The sequence below is a fragment of the Anabrus simplex genome, chromosome 8 (genome assembly GCF_040414725.1).
Source record: "Anabrus simplex isolate iqAnaSimp1 chromosome 8, ASM4041472v1, whole genome shotgun sequence".
Classification (NCBI taxonomy): Eukaryota; Metazoa; Arthropoda; class Insecta; order Orthoptera; family Tettigoniidae; genus Anabrus; species Anabrus simplex.
In genome coordinates this window covers 26,487,088-26,506,805 of record NC_090272.1, presented here as the reverse complement: position 1 = coordinate 26,506,805, position 19,718 = coordinate 26,487,088, and the positions used below count along the sequence as shown (strand labels likewise).

The following is a 19,718-nucleotide window of genomic DNA, read 5'->3' as shown; positions in this document are numbered from 1 at the left end:
ACGATCCTGGAGGGTAATCGGATAAAGAGAAGGAGAAGCGTATTTCATCCCTTTCTTTGGAGGCGGGAGACTGTCGTTAGAACTTGTAACTGGGCAAAACGCGACTGCAAGGTACTCTTTGATATACTGTTCATTTCAGATGCCTCAGTTGATAATGTTCCAGCACATCACTAAATTCCGACGTCAAAATCTTCATTTACGTAATTAATTAAGAGAAGAGCTGGAGCCTTACACAGCTGAGATACGGCTCGGCGTTTGTAATTTGAACTTGAATCTATAGCATGAGTAGCCGAGCCCTCTTGGCGCAGTGGAAAGCGCGTTGGACTTCTAATTCAAAGGTCGTGGGTTCGATCCCCACAGGGGGCACGCAATTTTTAGATACATAGAAAAGCTCTTGTGAAATCGAAAGTATTGCATGGGGCAGAAATATGGGCTATTAAAGTACAGATCGGGAATGTGAAAAAAGAACACCATGAATTCGTCGATCCAGTAGAGGGAAATTTTATTGACATATTCTTGAGGACTTATACAACACACAATCACACCAACAGACCCATACACATCTGAGTACAGTCGTCAGGGCGTGCGCAATATAGCGCTAGCACCGTGTATATTATCATTTTGCAGCAATGCGATCTGCATTTCCTCCGTGGAGATGATCGTAGAGGGGACGAATGTAGTCTTGCGGAATGGCCTGCCATGAAATTTCCAACTGGTGCCTCAGTTGGGCCATATTCCCTGCCATTCGTGCAGACCGCCCAAGATGACGTTTCATCCGGTCCCGAACATACTCAATGGGGAACAGATCTGGGGATTGAGCTGGCCATGGTAGTTGACGTACACCTTGGAGAGCACGTTGAGTGGCTCGTGATACACCGCCTTGTTGGTGCATGAACGGTTTGGATGTACCGTGCACTCTTCAATGTTCCCTCAACGATTACCATAGGAGAATGGCCAGTGCAGGATATGGCTCCCCACAACTTGATGTAGAGTTTTCGCCCTGCGTGGCTCTGTCGTATACAATCCAGACGTTAGCGGTCATCTGCACTATGCCACACACGCGAACGTCCATTATTGGATCGAAGTAGAAGCGAGCCTCATCACTTAATATGACACGTCTCCATTCGTCCTTCCGTAAGTGCCTATCGCGACACCACTGAAAGTGATCTGCGCGATTTTGGAGCGTGAGCGGGAGACGCCATAACGGCACGCAGGATCGTAACCTTGCTTCACAGAAACTGTTGCGAATGATCCTTGATAATACCCCTGGACCAACAGTGTCCGAAATTTGTTGCGAATTCGCAGTTGTGTTCGATACAGCACTTCGTCAGATGCGACGGTGTTGGCGAGCATCTGTGTATCGCTACTGTCCGGACCAGGCCGACCGGCATGTACACTTTCTGCTGACCACTCGCGACAGCATCGATGCACTATGGAGACCTCTCGCCGCACGAGTTTCGAAATTCTGCGGTACGACCACCCGGCCTCTCGCAGGCCCACTATACGTCAGTTGCACAAACGGTTCACGAACACACTGTCGTGGCATGCCAACAATGTTCCGGACACAGACGGATATCCGGAAGCCACGGCTAACTGGCTGCCACAGTCTCTTAAGGTGACTAATTTTTGCGCAGCCTGCAACATTCCACGGCTTATAGCGCTGTTCCTGGCCTGTCAGCCGCGCTGCGCATTTGATCACTGTACGCATTCCCCTCTCGTAGTGTCCCGTGCACGTATGGCAAGCCTTATTCACTTGCGTCAAGGTGTTCTTCTTTCATTTTCCCGGAGTGCAGATAAAAAAGAAGTATTAGAGATGTACAGGTAAATAGAAATAGATTCTGCAAAATAGTAATGGGACAAGGAGAATTTTTAAGTAATAGCGGAGTTAGAATACTAACTACACAACCAGATATAGCTGGATAGGTAACAAAATACTGGTTGAGATTATGTAGGGGACACAGGAGGGAAATAATGAACTGAGCATACCAACTCCAGATGAAACATTTCAATGATGATTACTACCTAATGAGAGTTAAAGGAATATGAGAATGCGGCGATAAAGAGATTCAGAACAAAGATAAGAAATTGCACAAACCATTAGAGTGAAAGATAAGAATAAAGATCAGAGAAAGAAATGTTGTTCATTCTGTGGAGAAAGAATGGAAGGGACCCATCTACTGAGAGGATGCAATCAGAGATATGTAAATAGGATGTAGGCTATATAAAACAGTACTGTTAACAAAGGTGCAGCATTTTACTCCTGCTTGGCAACATTTCGACGCCTCGGCGCCACCAAAAAGTGCAAAATTAGTTAGTAGGACGCATAATCACTAACACTATTATTCTTACTGCAAGTGGTTTGACGTCACACTAGAACATTTAAGACTTTCGGCGATATAAAAGGGCTAGAATTGAGAAGGTAGAGGCCATGGCCTTATGTAAGATACAGACCCAGCATTTGCGTGGTGTGAAAATACGAAAAATCATCTTCAGGGCTGCCGATTGTACGATTAGAACCATCACCTCCCGAATGCGAGCTCACAGCTACGCTACCCGCACCGCACTGCCAACTCGTTCGGGATGTTATTATTATATCGTGTGTCCAGGTCAAGTGGGATGTGCCCACAGTTCAGCAGTTGTAGTGGATTTATGGTTAGATTCAAACAGTCTGCTGCAGACGGATGCGTTATCCCGCGGGCAGCGGTCCCCACATCTGCAAGTGATTTTATCCCTCGGGATCCTTACTGTGTCAGTTTCGTGGCGTCCGTACTGCATAAGAGAGGTCCCTCACAGGGGCAAGTTCTTGTCTGATGTCCAACAGCACGTCTGTAGTTTCGACCTCCCATTTAGTGATGAGGCTGGTTTCTACGAGGTCCTGAAATAAAACACACTCTTAGAAGATGATTCTGTAAATTAAGAATATTCTTACCTCTGCATTTTGAACTCCTCGCAATGTTCGGCAAGTTCTGTTAAGATCCGTTTGTGTACTTGACGGACAGTGCTCAAATTTGGAAAGCATATAACTGGAACCTGTGGTTAACATATCGGTTACTTTCTATTACAGTGAATCTTATAATGAAAACTCCCGAAATCGATTGTGACCCGCAATAGGCAAGGGAGCTGACATTATAAAGGAAACTCCCCAATCTGACTTCAGATGACGAATGTCGTGAGAGGACCTTCCCGTAGTGTTTCTCGGGTAAGGCAGAGAGCCGTGCAATTATCTTACCACTTGTAGACTGGTGGTGTACATGCAAGCACAGAAATGGTGTCCCGACGTAAACAATCAACACTGCCCCACTCCAGTACTGGAAAGGAGGAGAGTGAGTGAAGGGGTAGTGTTGAAGGCCACTTCAGTACCGAAAAGAAGGGGAAGGGAATGAACGGGTAGTGCTGAAGGCATAGTGTGTGTATTGCTGTACACCCTCCACAGTGCCCATTTCAATCACAACAGCCTTGTAGCGGGCTGTCTACCTGTAGCAATGCATTAAGCGAGGAGGTGGGGAGAATACAATGCTTTGTTTATATAGGGACACCATTTCTGTGCTCGGGTGTACAATGCAGAATTCCGTAGCGAAGCGCCCTACGTCAGCTAGTTAGAAAAATACTATCTTTCCGGTTTATCTGCCTCTTCTCCCCACCCCCTCTGTACCATAGGTACCATGGGTAGATAATGGGTTGAAACGCAATGTCGGCAGCCCTGAAGGTGGATTTTTGTGGTTTGCTATTTTCATACCAGGCAAATGCTGTGGATATCATTACTTCCTGTCCTATTCCGTGGTCACCATAACACCTGTCCGTGTCGGTGCGCGGTAAAGACGAATAGAAAAATAGCTCGTCTTTAGCGAAACTGATGACAAATGGCTTAGCAAATTTTGTATCTGTTCGTTCCAAATCGAGTAACAGACAGATGGGCGAAACTCGTGAAAGTGATGAATATAGTCTCTACATAGTGTACACTATCAACCATCACAAATTTGCGACAAGAAACGTTCATTCGTCTCCGAAAACCGTCAATAGTTTTCTTATTCTTCTTCTACTACTTCTTAATCTGTTTACCCCCCAAGGCTGATTTTTCCCTCGGACTCAGCGAGAGATCCCACCTCTGCCGCCTCAAGGGCAGTGTCCTGGAGCTTCAGACTCTGGGTCGGGGGATACAACTGGGGACAATGACCAGTAACTCGCCCAGGCGGCCTCACTTGCTATGCTGAACAGGGGCCTCTGGGGGGCACGGGATGATTGGAAGGGATAGACAAGGAAGAGGGAAGGAAGCGCCCGTGGCCTTAAGTTTGGTACCATCCCGGCAATTCCCTGGAGGAGAAGTGGGAAACCACGGAAAACTACTTCCAGGATGGCTGAGGTGGGAATCGAACCTACCTCTACTCATTTGACCTCCCGAGGCTGAGTGGACCTCGTTCCACTTTTCAATCTCGTGGCAGAGCCAGGAATCGAACCCGGGCCTCCGGGCAAGACAGCTAGTCGCACTAACCACTACACCACAGAGGCGGACGTCAAGAATCAATAACATTAAATTAATTCCGAATACTTGGGAGTAAAGGAACTATCTGGGATGCGTATCTTATTGTGGGGCTGATTAGTTCTATCCTGTAGCGTATTCCATGCCTAGCATCGGTAGCGGGAGACTGTCATTGTCCGTTAGAGTTGTAGCTGGGGAAATCGCGATTACAATGTACATTTTGATATGTTGGTAATTTCAGATGCGTCAGTTGGTTACGTTCCATGATATCACTATATTCAGACGACAAAATCTTCATTTACGTAATTAATAAAGACAAGAGCTGGAGCGTTACACATATTTCATACCGCTCTTCATTCTAAGTTAATTTGAACTAGAATCTACAGCTTCGACAGCCGAGCCCTCTTGGCGCAGTGGAAAGCGCGGTGGACTTCTAACTCAAATGTCGTGGGTTCGATCCCCACACGGGCCATGCGACTTTTGTATATGTTGAAATGATCTTGTGATATCAAAAGTATTATATGCGGCAGAAATAAGGGCTATTGAAATAGATATAAAAAGAACTAGATATAATTAGTAATAAATCCTGCAAAATAATGAATGCTTTACCAAAATGTTCAGCTAACAACAGAGTCAGAATGGGCCGAGTAGCTCAGAGGCGCTGGCCTTCTGACCCCAACTTACAGGTTCGATCCTGGCTCAGTCCGGTAATATTCGAAGGTGCCTCATGTCGGTAGATTTACTGGCACGTAAAAGAACTTCTGCGGGACTAAATTCTGGCACCTCGACGTTTCCGAAAGCAGCAAAGGTAGTTAGTGGGGCGTAAAGCCAATAACACTATTATTGTTCTTTCTTTCTTTCTTTCTTGATCGGTTTACCCTCCAACGTTGGTTTTCCCCTCGGACTCAGCGAGAAATCCTTCTTTTACCACCTAAAGGACATGTCCTGGAGAGTGAGAATTTGTTTCGGGAGATACAACTCGGAAGGAGGACCAGTACCTCGTCCAGGCTGCCTCACCTACTTTGCTCATCAGGGGCCTTGCGGGGGAATGGGAAGATCAGAAGTAACAGACAAGGAAGAAGAAACGAAACAGCTGTGGTCTTAGGTTAGGTACCATCCCGGCATTTTGTCTGGAGGAGAAGTGAAAAACTACGGAATATCACTTCAAGGACGGCTAAGGAGGGAATAGAACCCCCTTCTACTCAAAAGGAGAGGCCAGACCCTGCGTCCAATCGATTTCAGCGAGCTTCAATGTATCTCTTGCGGGATACTCAACAGCAACTCCTGTACGCTTTCGTTTTCGAAAGAAATTAGGTCAAATTTATGACGCTTTGGACCAAGTGGAGGTGATAGAACACTAAAAGCCTAAACATTTTTACTTAAGCATGTAAAGTCTACAACCTAATAATTTCCCACAAGGCCCCTGTTCAGCGTAGCAGGTGTGGACGCCTGGGCGAAGTACTGGTCCTCCTCCCCATTTGTATACCCCGACCCAAAAGTCTCACGCTCCAGAACACTGCCCTTGAGGCGGTAGAGGTCGGATGCCCCACTGAATCTTAGGGAAAAACCAACGCTGGAGGAGAAACAGATTAAGAAAGAAAGAAAGAAGTATAAATCCCCAATTCCAATGCAAAGCGACGTGCGTTCCATTATTGTCGCACCTATATTTTTTCTACAACATGTATATATATATATATATATATATTGCTGCAGGTTTCTTTATGTCACACAGACACAGATACTGTAGGTCTTACGGTCTTGTGAGAACGTTTACCCCTATATTAATTTCAGGTGCCGGGATGCTACCTAAAGACCCTGACGGGTAAACTGATTAAGTAAGAAAGAAAGAAAGAAAGAAAGAAAGAAAGAAAGAAAATAAAGTGTGTTGCAATTTGCGTAAAATTTTCGTTCCATTCTCATCTTCACGTTCCTTCAAATAACGGTTTAGTTTGCACAAATATACAGCTGTGACAAAATGAGAACTCACGTCGTAGAGTTTTGTCACCGCTCCTGTTGATTGCAGCGAAACTCTACGCATCGCATTGGAATCAGGGATTCATCAATTTTTCGATATTATTAGCTTGAGGACATGATATGTTTACATATAATCTGTTCGCCTTTCAGTGTCCTAACACCTCCACTTAGTCCGAGCGGATCTTGCGTCATGACATTTGACCTGAATTTTTTCGAAAACGAAAGCGTATTGACCTACACCCTTCTACACGAATAGCTGTTGAGTGTCCCACAACAGGTACATCGAAGCTCGTTGAAATCGGATGACGCAGGGTCTGGTCTTTCCTTGTGATTTGACCTCCCTAGGTTGAGTGGAACCCGTTCCAGCCCTCGTACCACATTTCCAATTTCATGGCAGAGTCGGGAATCAAATCCGGACCTTTGAGGGTGGCAGCTAATCACACTAACCACAGAGGTGGACCAATATTTTCATTCGCGTAATTAAATACGTGAAGAGCTGGAGCTTTACGAAACTTGGATACTGCTCCGCGCTTAAAATTTGAACCTGAATCAAAACGCTCTATTCCCGAGCCGTCTTGGCGCAGTGGAAAGCGCATTGGACTTCTAATCCAAAGGTCGTGGGTTCGATCCCCACAGGGGGCGTACAACTTTTACATACATAGAAATGCTCTTGTGATATCAAGAGCCATGGTATGTGGCAGAAATATGGGGTGTTAAAGTAGATACAAAATACAGTAGTTGTGGAAGATAATAATGGGTCTTGGGGAATGTTTATAATAGCGGAGTTACAATACTAAGTGAAGTGTGTAAGTATATATAGAGAGAGAGCTGGAAAGGTAATTAAATGCTGTCTGATATTATGTAGGGAACACGAGAGGGAAATATTGAATTTAGCACATCAACACCAGACGAGTCCGCAGCTAAGCACACCAACCACTACACCACAGATGCGGTTTATTATTATTACTCTTATTTTTCTTCTTGTTTCCGAAATTGGCCGCCTATGGACCGCATTCACCTTAAGGCTTCTTCTTCTTCTTCTTCTTCTTCTCCTTCTTCTTCTACTACTACTACTACTACTTCTTCTTCTCCTCCCAGAACCTCTTCATTCTTCCACTTCTGATCTTCCTTTCTTTCTCAGATATGACCAGTTTGGGTCTACATTTTGGTGGTTTCTCCTGGAATGTTTTGATGCTGTCCACTCGGCTTCTAAATTCTTTTCTGTTGTGAACCATATCCATTGTAAGTCCACTTTCTATTGCATCTCTTTTTACCTCTTCCACTCACTTCGTCGAAGCTTTCAGTCCAGTGATGTACTTGAATATTTTCTTAGTTAGCCGTTTCTGATCTATTCTTTCTAGATGCCCAAAGAATTTTAGCCTTCGCTTTCGCATGGTGACAGTGACTTTTTCCGTGTATTTGTAGAGGTCATCATTTTTCTGAGGTCCCAGAATTGTCCTTAAGATTCTCCTCTCCTTTTTTCGAGATCTTGTAGCTCACCCTTTTTATTCATTATCAGGCTCTCTGAAGCGTAGAGACCCTCTGGCTTTACCACTGTGCTGCATTGTCTGAGTTTCGCCTTGTAAGATATTGCTCTTTTGTTGTATCTGTTCTGGGTTAAGCTGTAAGCCAATTCTAGTTTTCTAATTCTTGCCCTATTCGCCTCTTTATCCAATCCGTTAGGTTCTATCCATTCCCCTAGATATTTAAATTTCTCAGTTCTTTTTACAGTCCCATGCTTCAATTCTAAGTGTCTCTCCCCTTGATGTCCATATTCCATGTATTCCGTCTTCTCATATGATACTTTGAGCCCCGTTTTCTCAGCGATCTCATGTAGACTATTCAGCATAATTTGGGCATTTTCTCGGTTATGAGCCAAGAGTGGAAGATTATCCGCGAAAGCCAAACACTTAATTTCTAAGTTCTGTCCTTTCCTCCCTAAATGTATTCTCTTTATTCCTTTCACTTCCAAGGCTTTTTCCAAGGTCCTAATGATTTTTTCTAGAACAATGTTAAAGAGAATTGGTGATAGGCAGTCCGCTTGTCTGACTCCCGTTTTTATTTAAAATGGTTCAGAAATTTCACCGAAGAATTTGACTTTTGAGAAAGTTTCTGTCAGGGTTTGTTGTATTAACATTCTTGTTTTCCCGTCAATTCCGAATTCCTCTAGGACGTTAAATAGAGTCTGTCTGTCAATTGAATCATACGCTTTCTTAAAATCATAATTATTATTGTTGCGGGATATCTGTAGAACGCAGAGGCGAAAGAAGGTGCCGGGGTGAATGGGTCTAACTACCAAATCAAAGTTAATTTAAAATTTCAACACAGGTAATATTTTCTTTTCTTTTTCAAAATTAACAAAATAACAGGTACCAGTAGCACTAAACAGGTCTAGTAAAGACAAGATTGGTCGTATAGACAGGTCTAGAGCTTCAAGCCCTTACTACACAATTCCTGAGCTACACGCTCAAAATTACAAAGGACACCATGTATGCAAGGGCAGAACACCCCTCAATACATGGAGCACTTGCTCCCATTTTTTAACCTCAAGCCTCCCAGAGGCACTTTAACAACACTTGAAAAGAGCTGACACGCTCTCAGTTTTTCAAGCTTATTCAAGGCAATATCAGACTTTACAATTACTTGCCATCAAGGCACAACTTACACAAATGAAACGGGGGTATCTCGTACCCAACCTACTGGGCCTTAGCAGAAAAAGAACAGGTTAAGTAAATGGCCCGAAACACCAAGTTGAATGGAGGCGTGTACTTGCACTCCTAAATATGCATTCTTAAAACCTAAAAGGCACTAGGCCGATGAAACAGGGGCTATTCCCAAACTATGGGGGTGACTCTTATAAGAATAATTTAAGACATTACAGAAAGGAAGAAAACCAGTTACAAAACGTAGTCACCTCAAACCAATATGAGGGGAGCTCGAGAGGGTAAATCACTCTCTATCTCCGAATTACAGTTGCAGATTTTATGAAATTTTCACGTTAGCCGGAAGTAGTTACATTTTAGAGAAGAAGGTTGCATATAAAAGTTTCGGACCTATCCCTCGGGTTAAACTGCGGAGCTAGCAAGAAATAAGGATGTTAAACGACCATTACCTTGCTGAAAAACTGCTGCCTGATGAAAGAGGCACCACCCGCCTCCTGTTTCACATACAGACACTCAGTTAGATGTTGATCAAATGGCCAAGAGACGTGAAAATCCGCAGTTTATAAACCCTCGGGGAAAGTTCGAAACCTTTCATGAATAATCAAGTCACAACCTCTCGCTTTTATTGACTAGCTTAAAGTTACACACCAAATCGAAAAAGAAGCCTGTGATAGGCTGAAAATTAATTACAGAAATTAGGGATTGGCTGAATTCTAAACTGGCGGAAAGAAAAGATCAATATTGCCAACCCAAAAATGAATGAACGAAATTTAGTAAAGATAAAACTTAAGAATACAAAATTTCTTCAAAAAGGGTTCCTTCACTTCGCACCAGGGTGCATGATCATAGTTTTTGTAGTGACATCTTTTGCAGAAAGTTCAAACTTCTTGATAAATGGTAAACAAAACGCGTAGAATTTTATACAGTACTGGAAACTTCACAATCACAAAATTAAGGAGGTGACATCTTCTGAGGAAAAGTTTAAGTAGATCTAGTTCCAAGTTCTGTGTTTCTCCTGTAGAGGAGTTCTAAGTGGCGCAAGATTTAAATGCGTGGCGTAGAGGTGTACCGCCCGGTACAAGTATTATTATTATTATTATTATTATTATTATTATTATTATTATTATTATTATTATTATTATTATTATTATTATTATTCATACACTTCTCCACAGGAAATATGGGTAGTAACAGGGCACGGGATGCACCAAGTGCCTTACAATAATTGAAGTATTTCCACATTATAACACAAACATTGATGTACAGGTATATGCAAAACTGTAGATCACGGGATCTTCATTCTTGCGAGAGGAACGATCGCACAATGTTGCATGTTGACAGGAGGACAGAACGTTGCATAATTTTGTAGATGTTCGGTGGAAGACCCAGTTCTCGCAGACTCTTGTGAGGTGTGTGTGGAATGAGGCCGTTGACTGATAGGATCACAGGGACTATCCGTACCAGGTTCATCTTCCAGACCCTCTTGATCTCTTCTGCAAGTTCTTTGTACTTGGAGATTTTTTCACGGTACTTCCTGTCAATGTTGGTGTCATTGGGAATAGCGATGTCAATAATGAAAGTTGTCCCAGTTTTCTTATTTACCAGTATGATGTCTGGTCTGTTATGGTTGACTGTTTTGTCTGTCACTACAGCAGTGTCCCAATGAAGCTTAATCGACTCGTTCTCCAGGAGTGGTGTTGGATGGTACTTGTAATAAGGGATACGCTCCTGAATTAATTGGTTTTCCTGAGCAAGTGCCTGGTGTATGATTCCCGAGACATGATTGTGTCGTCTCGTGTATTCTACGGGGGCAAGTACTGGGCAGCCCGCAGTGATATGGTCGATGGTCTCGAGATGAACGGAGCATCGTCTGCATTTGTCGGAGAGTACGCTGGTGTCTTTGATGATATACTTTTTATAATTGTTTGTAGCTATTACTTGGCCTTGTCCACTGCAAATCCCTCTGTCTCCCCAAATAAGCGCCCACTTTGTAACCACATACACGACGCATTCCTGAGTATGCTCTGTTGGTTTAGATTGCTGTAGTATTTTCCGTGGAGGGTCTTCTCTCGCTATGTCCTTTCTTTCTCCTGCAGGGATACTTGGTGATTTGTATGTGGGTCAGAGGCATTGTATGGATACAGAACAGTGTACTTGTCAGCAAGTACTACAGCTTTGTGGAGAAGCCTGTTTTCTTGCTTTTTATGAAAGTATCTCCATAGGTTCTTTATCTGATTCAGGAGCATGACTTGAAGATCCAGTACTCCTCGGCCCCCCGATTTTCGTGGAAGAGTGGCCCTTTCCATGCATGAATTCGGATGAAGTAATCTATAGGTGGTGGCAAAGTTCTCGTTGTTCTTTGTATGCTGTCTATTTCTGTAGCAGACCATTTCAGAATTCCGAATGAATAAACAAGAGTTGGAATAGCGTACGTGTTTATTGCTTTAATTTTGTTCTTGGCATTTACGTAGCTTCACAAAATCTGATGCAACCTCGATGTATATTTATCAATGAGTTCCTGTTTGATTTTCTTGTGCCCCAGAGTTGCATTCTGAGCAAATCCAAGGTACTTGTATGTCCCTGTTTGTGTCATTCCCTCAATTAAAGATCCGGTATGGAGCTCATATGGTTGGGAGTTTGTGTACAGATCACGTTCAATTGTTAGCAGCTTACAATTCTTTACTCCCAACGCTATTCCCACATCAGATGAGTAAGAGTCTATTATATTCAGCAGGGCGTTCATTTGTGTTTCGTTGTGGGCATACACTTTCAGATCATCCATATAAAACAAACGAGATATTTTGTGTTTCCTATTGTTATATTTAATATCAAATCCAAAACCAGTAGCTTTTAGAAGATTGGATAGGGGATTCATTGCAAGGCAAAACCACAGAGGACTTAATGAATCTCCTTGAAATATACCACGTTCAATTTTAATTTTTTGGACATGATATATTTATATTCTGTCTTAGTGCAGAGCACTGTCTTCCAATTGTTCATAGTAACTTCAAGAAAATGAAATATGGCAGGACGGATCTTGTACAAATGACGTACTTCTTTTAACCATGAGTGGGGAACTGAGTCAAATGCTTTCTGATAATCTATATACGCTGTGTACAGGTTCCTTTGTGAGTGTATTGCCTGTTGTGTTACAACGGAGTCTATGATTATCTGTTCTTTGCACCCTAGTGATGACTTTTTGCATCCTTTCTGCTCCTCAGTTGAAATATTATGGTTGCTGATATGTTTATACATTTCTTCTGTAAGTATGGATGTAAAAAGTTTGTAGATCGTTTGTAGACAAGTGATTGGCCTGTAAGCTGATGGATCTTTAGCATTTCCACCTTCCTTAGGTAGGGGGTATGTATTATTCCTGATGTAAGAAATTCAGGACACTCTTGAGGATGATGCATAAGATAAGGGAATTGTTGGGCTATTTTCTTGTGGACGCAAGTGAAATGTTTATATCAAAATTTTGTATTTTGTCTGTACCTGGTGCTTTCCAACTTTGCGTTCTCCTGGCAGCATTGCTCACATGGATTTCTTCTATGGTATCTAAACTCATTTCTGCATAACCATTGTTGTTTTTCTCTTACTTAATCCATGTTTTGTTTGTATTGTGGACTGTGTTGGTACACCAAATACGTTTTCAAAAGTCTTCCGTGTCCTGCATACTTGGAGGTTCTTCTGCCTTAGTTTGCCGATTTTGATTGAGCGTTCTGTAGAATTGGCCCTCATTCTTGGAGAAAGGGTTGTTTTGCATTTTCGTAGCTCGGGACTCTTTGTACCTCCTGAGCCTTGCTGCTTTTGCACACAACTTATGTTTTTGGGTGTCAGGGTATTCTTTGACCTTTTCTCTGTGCTCGGGTTCATCTGTGTTGGTGTTGATTTTCCTGAACACATTCCTCAAGTTTCTGTTAGTTTTCGTTTTAGTTTTGTTACAGAGGTATGCGGAAAGTTGCCGGGGTGAATGGGTCTATCTACAGTCTCAAAATTAAATTAAAATTTTAACAAAGGTTATATTTCTTTAGAATTTCAAAAATCAACAAATAACATAACAGGTACAATTAGCAATTTTGAAACAAGTCAAGGAAAATACAATATTAGTGAATTCTACAGGTCCTGGGCTTCAAGCCCCTCGCTTTACAATTCTTGAGCTCCCGGCTCAAATTTACAAAAGAGCACAAATTTATTCAAGGGCAGAAATCCCCTAATTCACGGAGCACTTGCTCCCAAAATACAATTTCTAGCCTTCTAGAGGCACTTGTTAATCTTACAAAACTTTGAAAAAGAGCTAACAGGCTCTTCGTTCCTTCCAGCCTCCTCGAGGCAACATCAAAATCTTACACACTCTGGCCTTCCATGGCCCAACTTACAATTTGAAACAGAGGTATCTCGTATCCAATCTATAGGGCCTTTGCGGAAAAGAACAGGTTAAGTAAATGGCCCGAAACACAAACTGAATGGAGGCGCACTGCGCTCCAAGATAATGAACACTTAAAGAAACCTAAAGGGTCTAGGCCGATGAAACAGGGGCTATTTCCAAACTACTGAGGTGACTCGTATACGGCTAAAATTAAACGCATTACGGGAAGGAAGAAAAGCAGTTACAAAACGTAGTCACCTCAAACCAAGCTGAATGGGAGCTCGAGAGGGTAATTCACTCTCTATCCCCGATTTACAGTTATAGATTTTATGAAGTTTTTACATTAGCCGAAATAAAAGTTACATTTTAGAAAAGTTGTTACATACTAAAGAGTCGGACCTTTCCCTCGGCTTAAACTGCGGAGATAGCAAGAAAGAATAAAGTTACGTGGCCATTACCTTATAGATGTTCTGCTGCCGACGAAAGAGGCCGCCCGCCTCCTGCTTAACACACACACTCGGAAAGACGACGATCAATTGGCCAAGAAACGTGAAAAGCCGCAGTATATAAACCCTCAAGGAAGATTCCAGATCATTCACAACTAATCAGGACACACCCTCTAAATTTTATTGGTTAAATTCAAAAGTAACACACAGAATAGAAGAAGAATCCAGTGATAGGTGGAAAATTAATTACATAAATTAATGATTGGCTGCATTCAAAACTGGCGGAAATTAAAAGGAAAATATTGCGAACCCAAAAATAAATGAACATCAATCAGTTACAAAAACCTAGAAATACAAAACTTCTTTAAGTTATAAATTCTTTCACTTTGCACCAGGGTGCATGATCATAGATTTTTAGCGGTGTCATCTGTAGAAAAATGTTCAAATTCTTGATGAATAGCAAAAAAAAAAAAAAAAAAAACTAGGAGAAATTCAGTCAGTTTAGGAAACTTCACAACAAAACAATTACTTGATTTTTTTCAGTGGTGCCATCTTCTGATTAAAGTTCTAAGTTCCTGTTGTAGTAGTTTCCACTTTTGTTCGATAGAAGAGTTTATCTAAGCGCTAATTATGAATGCGTGGCGTTGAGGTGTACCTTCCGGTACAATTATTATTATTATTATTATTATTATTATTATTATTATTATTATTATTATTATTATTATTATTATTATTATTATTATTATTAGTTAATGTGCGACTCGTTGGCTGAATGGTCAGCGTACTGGCCTTCGGTTCAGAGCGTCCCGCGTTCGATTCCCGGCGGGGTCGGGGATTTAAACCTTCATGGGTTAATTCCAGTGGCCCGGGGGCTGAGTGTTTGTGCTGTTCCCAACATCCCTGCAACTCACACACCACACGTAACATTATCCTCCACCACGATAACATGCAGTTACCTACACATGACAGATGACGCCCACCCTCATCGGAGGGTCTGCATTACAAGGGCTGCACTAGGCTAGAAATAGCCACACGACATTTTTATAACTGCTAGTTCTTCAGTTTAACTTCCAGCGTTTGTTTTCCCTGGACTCAGTGAGGGCTTCCACTTCTAGCGCCTCAAGGACAGTGTCCTGGAGCGTGAGACTTTGGGTCGGAGGAGATAAAGGAGAGGAGGACCAGTGCCTCGCCGAGGAGGTCTCGCGACACATGCAGATGGGAGAAGGAAGCGGCTGTGGACTTAAGTTAGGTACCATCCCAATATTTGCCTGGAGGAGAAGCGGGAAACCACGGAAGAGTTGTTTGATGATTACTGAGAGGGGAATCGAACCTCCTCTACTCAGTTGACCTCCCGAGGCGGAGTAGGCAGTCCTTATACCACTTTTCAAATATCGTGACAGATCCAGGAATCGAAAGCGGCCCTCCGGGGATGGAGCCAACCACACTAACTTCTACGCTACTAACCACAGTGTATCAAAAGAAAATGTGAAGCATGTCAGAGGAAACCGTACGCTTGGGATCCTTAAAACTGAATACGCGGCCTGAACGTTTTCTTCTATTGAACAATGGATCGCACCGAGTGAACCTGATATTTCATTTGCCAGAAAACAGTTTGCATGAATTTCCTTCGTATCTCCAGTAGTGTTCGAGGAAGAAGGTGGTGCATGCTTTATCCTTGGTCTCTTTTAATTGTTTCTTTCACGTAAAATGTACTTGACGCTCCGCGCTCAGATTTGGAAAGCATACCACTGGAACCTCTGGTTAGCATATACGTTACTTGCTATAACAGAGAATCTTATAATGAAAACTCCCCAACTCGATTGTGAGAAAGTGATATATAGTATCAACCATCTCAAAACTGCGAGGAAAATGTAAATTCGTCTCTGCAAGTCGTCAAAAGCAGATAGTGGGACGTAAAGCCAATAACATTAAATTAAGTTAGATCCAAACGCTTGGGAGTAAAGCAACTGTCTGGGACCCCTGTCTGTTGTCGTGTCGATGTTTTGTAAGAAAATCCCCGGATTGAATGTTTCTCGGCATTTTTGTCTCTAGCGAGGGTGGCTGACATCAACTCTCGGATCTCCGCCCACTCCTCCCACTGAGGGGTGGGTGTTGATGCCAGCCACACACTTGAGCGTGATTTTGTCTGAGGCTTCTTAGTTCCATAGTGAAGCGTACTTCACCCCTAGCATTGGAGGCGGGAGACTATCATTGTCCGTTAGTACTTGTAATTGGGGAAACGCGACTGCAAGGTACACCTTGATGTATTCTTCATTTCAGCTGCCTCAGTTGATAATGTTCAACCACATCACTAAATTCCGACGTCTAAAATTTTCATTTACGTAATTAATGAAGAGAAGAGCTGGAGCTTTACCCAATTGAGATAGCGCTCTGCGCTGTATTTTAAACTTGAATCTACAGGGCAGAAAGCACCGCCCTCTTGGCGCAGTGGAAAGCGCGTTCGACTTCTAATTCAAAGGTCGTGGGTTCGATCCCCACAGGGGGCGTGCAATTTTTAGATACTTAGAATTGCTCTTGTGATATCACGAGTATTGTATGGGGCATAAATATGGGCTATGGCTATTGAAGTAAATAAACAAGAGAATTGGATGTAATTGTTTATGATAAATAATAACGGGTCTTTCATAAGGTTCAGCTAATAGCGGAGTTAGGATACTGCGAAGATGTAACTTCTTTCTTTATTAATCCATTTTCCCTCCAGGGCTTGTTTTTTCCTCGAACTCAGCGAGGAATCCCATCTCTACCGCTTCAGGGCAGTGTCCTAGCGCGTGAGATTTTGGTCGGGATACAAATGGAAGGAGGACCAGTACCTCGCCCTGGCTGATTCAACTGATAATCTGAACAGGCACCTTGTGGACGGGATAATAAGACTGGAAGGGATAGACAGGCATAGGGAAGGAACGGCCGTGGCCTAAGTTAGGTACCATCCCGGCATTTGCCTGGAGGAGACTTGGGAAACCACAGAAACCCTCTTCGAGGATGGCTGAGGTAGGAATCGAACCCTCGTCTACTCAGTTGACCTCCCGAGGCTGAGTGGACCCCGTTCCAGCCCTCGTGCCACTTTTCAAATTTCGTGGCAGAGCCGGGAATCGAACCCAGGCTTCCGGGGGTGGCAGCTAATCACACTAACCAACACACCACAGAGGCGGATTTGCATTTCTTTACGTCTCTTATATTTTGTTATGTGTGTAAGAGGCCCGGGTCCAGTTCCTGGCAGTCTTTGCTAGTTTTGACCAAATCCACCGCATTGGGTCTTCGTCGTCTTCTTAGTGTCAGTTCAAGGACGACGTCAAAATCGTCATTTACGTAATGAATTGAGGGGCTGCGTGGCCGAGGTGGTAAAGGCGTGCTCGGTTCGCCCGGAAGGACGTGGGTTCGAATCGCCGTAAGGAAGTCGTGAAATTTAAGAAACGATATATCCACTTCCGAAGGTGCACATGGCTGTGACGTTGACTAAGCCTACGCCAAAAATGAGTACCAGGTTAATTTCCGTGGGCAAAGATGGCCGGGCGTAGAGCTAACCACTTTACCCTATCAAGTGCCGAGATTACGGATAGTGGAAGCCCTTACCTTCCACCCCTATAAGGGCCTTCATGGCTTGTACGGAGATGACCATGCTTTATTCGCTTTACATATTTATAAAGATTCACACAACTGAGATACCGCTCTGTGCTTATAATGGCAACTTGAACCTACAATATCCGCACTCAATCCCCCTTGGCGCAGTGGAAAGCGCGTTGGACTTCTTCAAATGTCGTAGGGTGGATCCCCACAGGGGGCATGTTTTTACACACATTGTACGGGGAAGAAGTATGGGCATTTCTTTTCTTAATCTGCTTACTCTCTAGGGTTGGTATTTCCCTCGGACTCAGCGAGGGATACCACCTCTACCGCGTCAAGGGTAGTGTCTTAGAGAGTGAGACATTGTGTTGGGGGTACAACTGGGGAGGATGGCCAGTACCTCGCTCAGGCGGCCTCACCTGCTATGCTGAACAGAGGCCTTGGTGGGTGATGGGAAGATTGGACGGGGTAGACAAGGAAGAGGGAAGGGAGTGGTCGTGGCTTTACGTTACGTACCATCGCGGCATTTTCCTGGAGGAGAAGTGGGAAACCACGGAAAACCACTTCCAGGATGGCTGTGGTGGGAATCGAACCCACCTCTACTCAGTCGACCTCCCGAGGCTGAGTGGACCCGGTTCCAACTCTCGTACCACCTTTCAAATTTCGTGGCAGAGCCGGGAATCGAACCCGGGCTCCGGGGGTGGCAGGTAATCACGCTAATCACTACACCAATGAGGCGGACGTTATTCTTATTACTGGTAGTGGTTTAACGTCACGCTAAGATATTGAAAGTTCTTGGCGTCTGAAGGATGGTTAAGGGCTGGGTTTTGGAAGGGAGCGGTCATGGCTATCATTTTGCCTGGTGGAAAATGGGATCCCACGGAACAATCATCTTCAGGACTCCCGATGGTAGGGTTATTATTATTATTATTATTATTATTATTATTATTATTATTATTATTATTATTATTATTATTATTATTATTATTTGTTTTTCGTCGCACCGACACAGGTAGGTCTTACGGCAACGATGGGATAGAAAAGACCTGTGAGTGGGAAGGAGCGACCTTGGCCTTAATTGAGGTACAGCCCCATAATTTGCCTTGCGTGAAATTCGGGAAACCACTCAAAACCATCTTCAGGGCTGCCGATAGTGGCGTTCGAACCCACTATCTTCCGGATTGCGAGCTTACAGCTCCAAGCCCCTAAGAGCACGGCCAACCCGCCCGGTAACCTGGTAAAGAGAAGTGTGAAGTAATATTATTATTATTGTCTCTATATATAAAACGCTAACGTGTTCGTTTCACAAAACTCAAGCTCTTAAACCAGAGGAAGTTAAAAGATGTGGTTTGTAACAAAATCTTGCAAATCGCCTCAATAGTACAAGAAAAATCTTGCATTTCTTGAAAAGTCAACAGAAATATATGTATAATCCATCGTGCAGTCGCCACGATTGTATAGGTTCACTGTCGCTCGGCAACGTACATAAGACAGGTAATACTAGTCAATGAGCCAATTTTAGTCCGTGGCATATTCAGCAGGTAATATCCGGAACTGTTTGTCTGTGTGTACATGTGTGATGCCCAGCGAAATCTATTGCAGCCGAGATCTGAAATTGTTAACATGTGCGATGCCCAGCGAAATCTATTGCAAGCAGAGATCTGAAATTATTAACAGAGGCGTATTCTTAGATAAATTTTTTTACAGGTCAAGACAAGCCTTGATTAATTATTGCTATTTATCGTTTGAGTTATGTATTTTAAGGTAAACTCAATATTTTCACGATATTCACTTAAAATTTTCACGCATGGCTGTGTCAAAGAGCAATTTTTGCTCCCAGAAATGAAACTGTGAACGTTATGAACAAGCAATTTGTATAATAATTACTCGGTGTTCTGCAAATGTACAAGTCTATCGACACGACGTGTAATACAGATGAGGCTGTCAACTACACGGCAGAGTTTTTAAAACACTTGGATTCACCTGGAGTACCATCAAACACCTTGGAGTTGAAGTTTTGGCACCGATTAATCTTTATCCGGAATGTGAATACTCTATCCCTTTGCAACGGAACACGAACTCAGTTCAGAAAGTGATGCCGAATATTATTGAAGACACCATCATGACCGGACATGAAGCGGATGATATAGTATTCATTTCTGCGATACAAATCATCACCGTTTCAATTTAGACGTCTGCAGTTCCCCGTT

General features: G+C 43.2%; 3 non-coding genes across 3 annotated transcripts; all 3 read left to right on the top strand.

The window, feature by feature from the left end:
- Window positions 1–293: 293 nt before the first annotated feature.
- TRNAR-UCU (transfer RNA arginine (anticodon UCU)) lies at window positions 294–366 on the top strand. The gene has a single exon. It is a non-coding gene; the product is annotated as a tRNA-Arg (tRNA).
- A 6,654-nt stretch (window positions 367–7,020) lies between these two features.
- TRNAR-UCU (transfer RNA arginine (anticodon UCU)) lies at window positions 7,021–7,093 on the top strand. The gene has a single exon. It is a non-coding gene; the product is annotated as a tRNA-Arg (tRNA).
- Window positions 7,094–16,360: 9,267 nt separating this feature from the next.
- TRNAR-UCU (transfer RNA arginine (anticodon UCU)) lies at window positions 16,361–16,433 on the top strand. The gene has a single exon. It is a non-coding gene; the product is annotated as a tRNA-Arg (tRNA).
- Window positions 16,434–19,718: the final 3,285 nt, after the last annotated feature.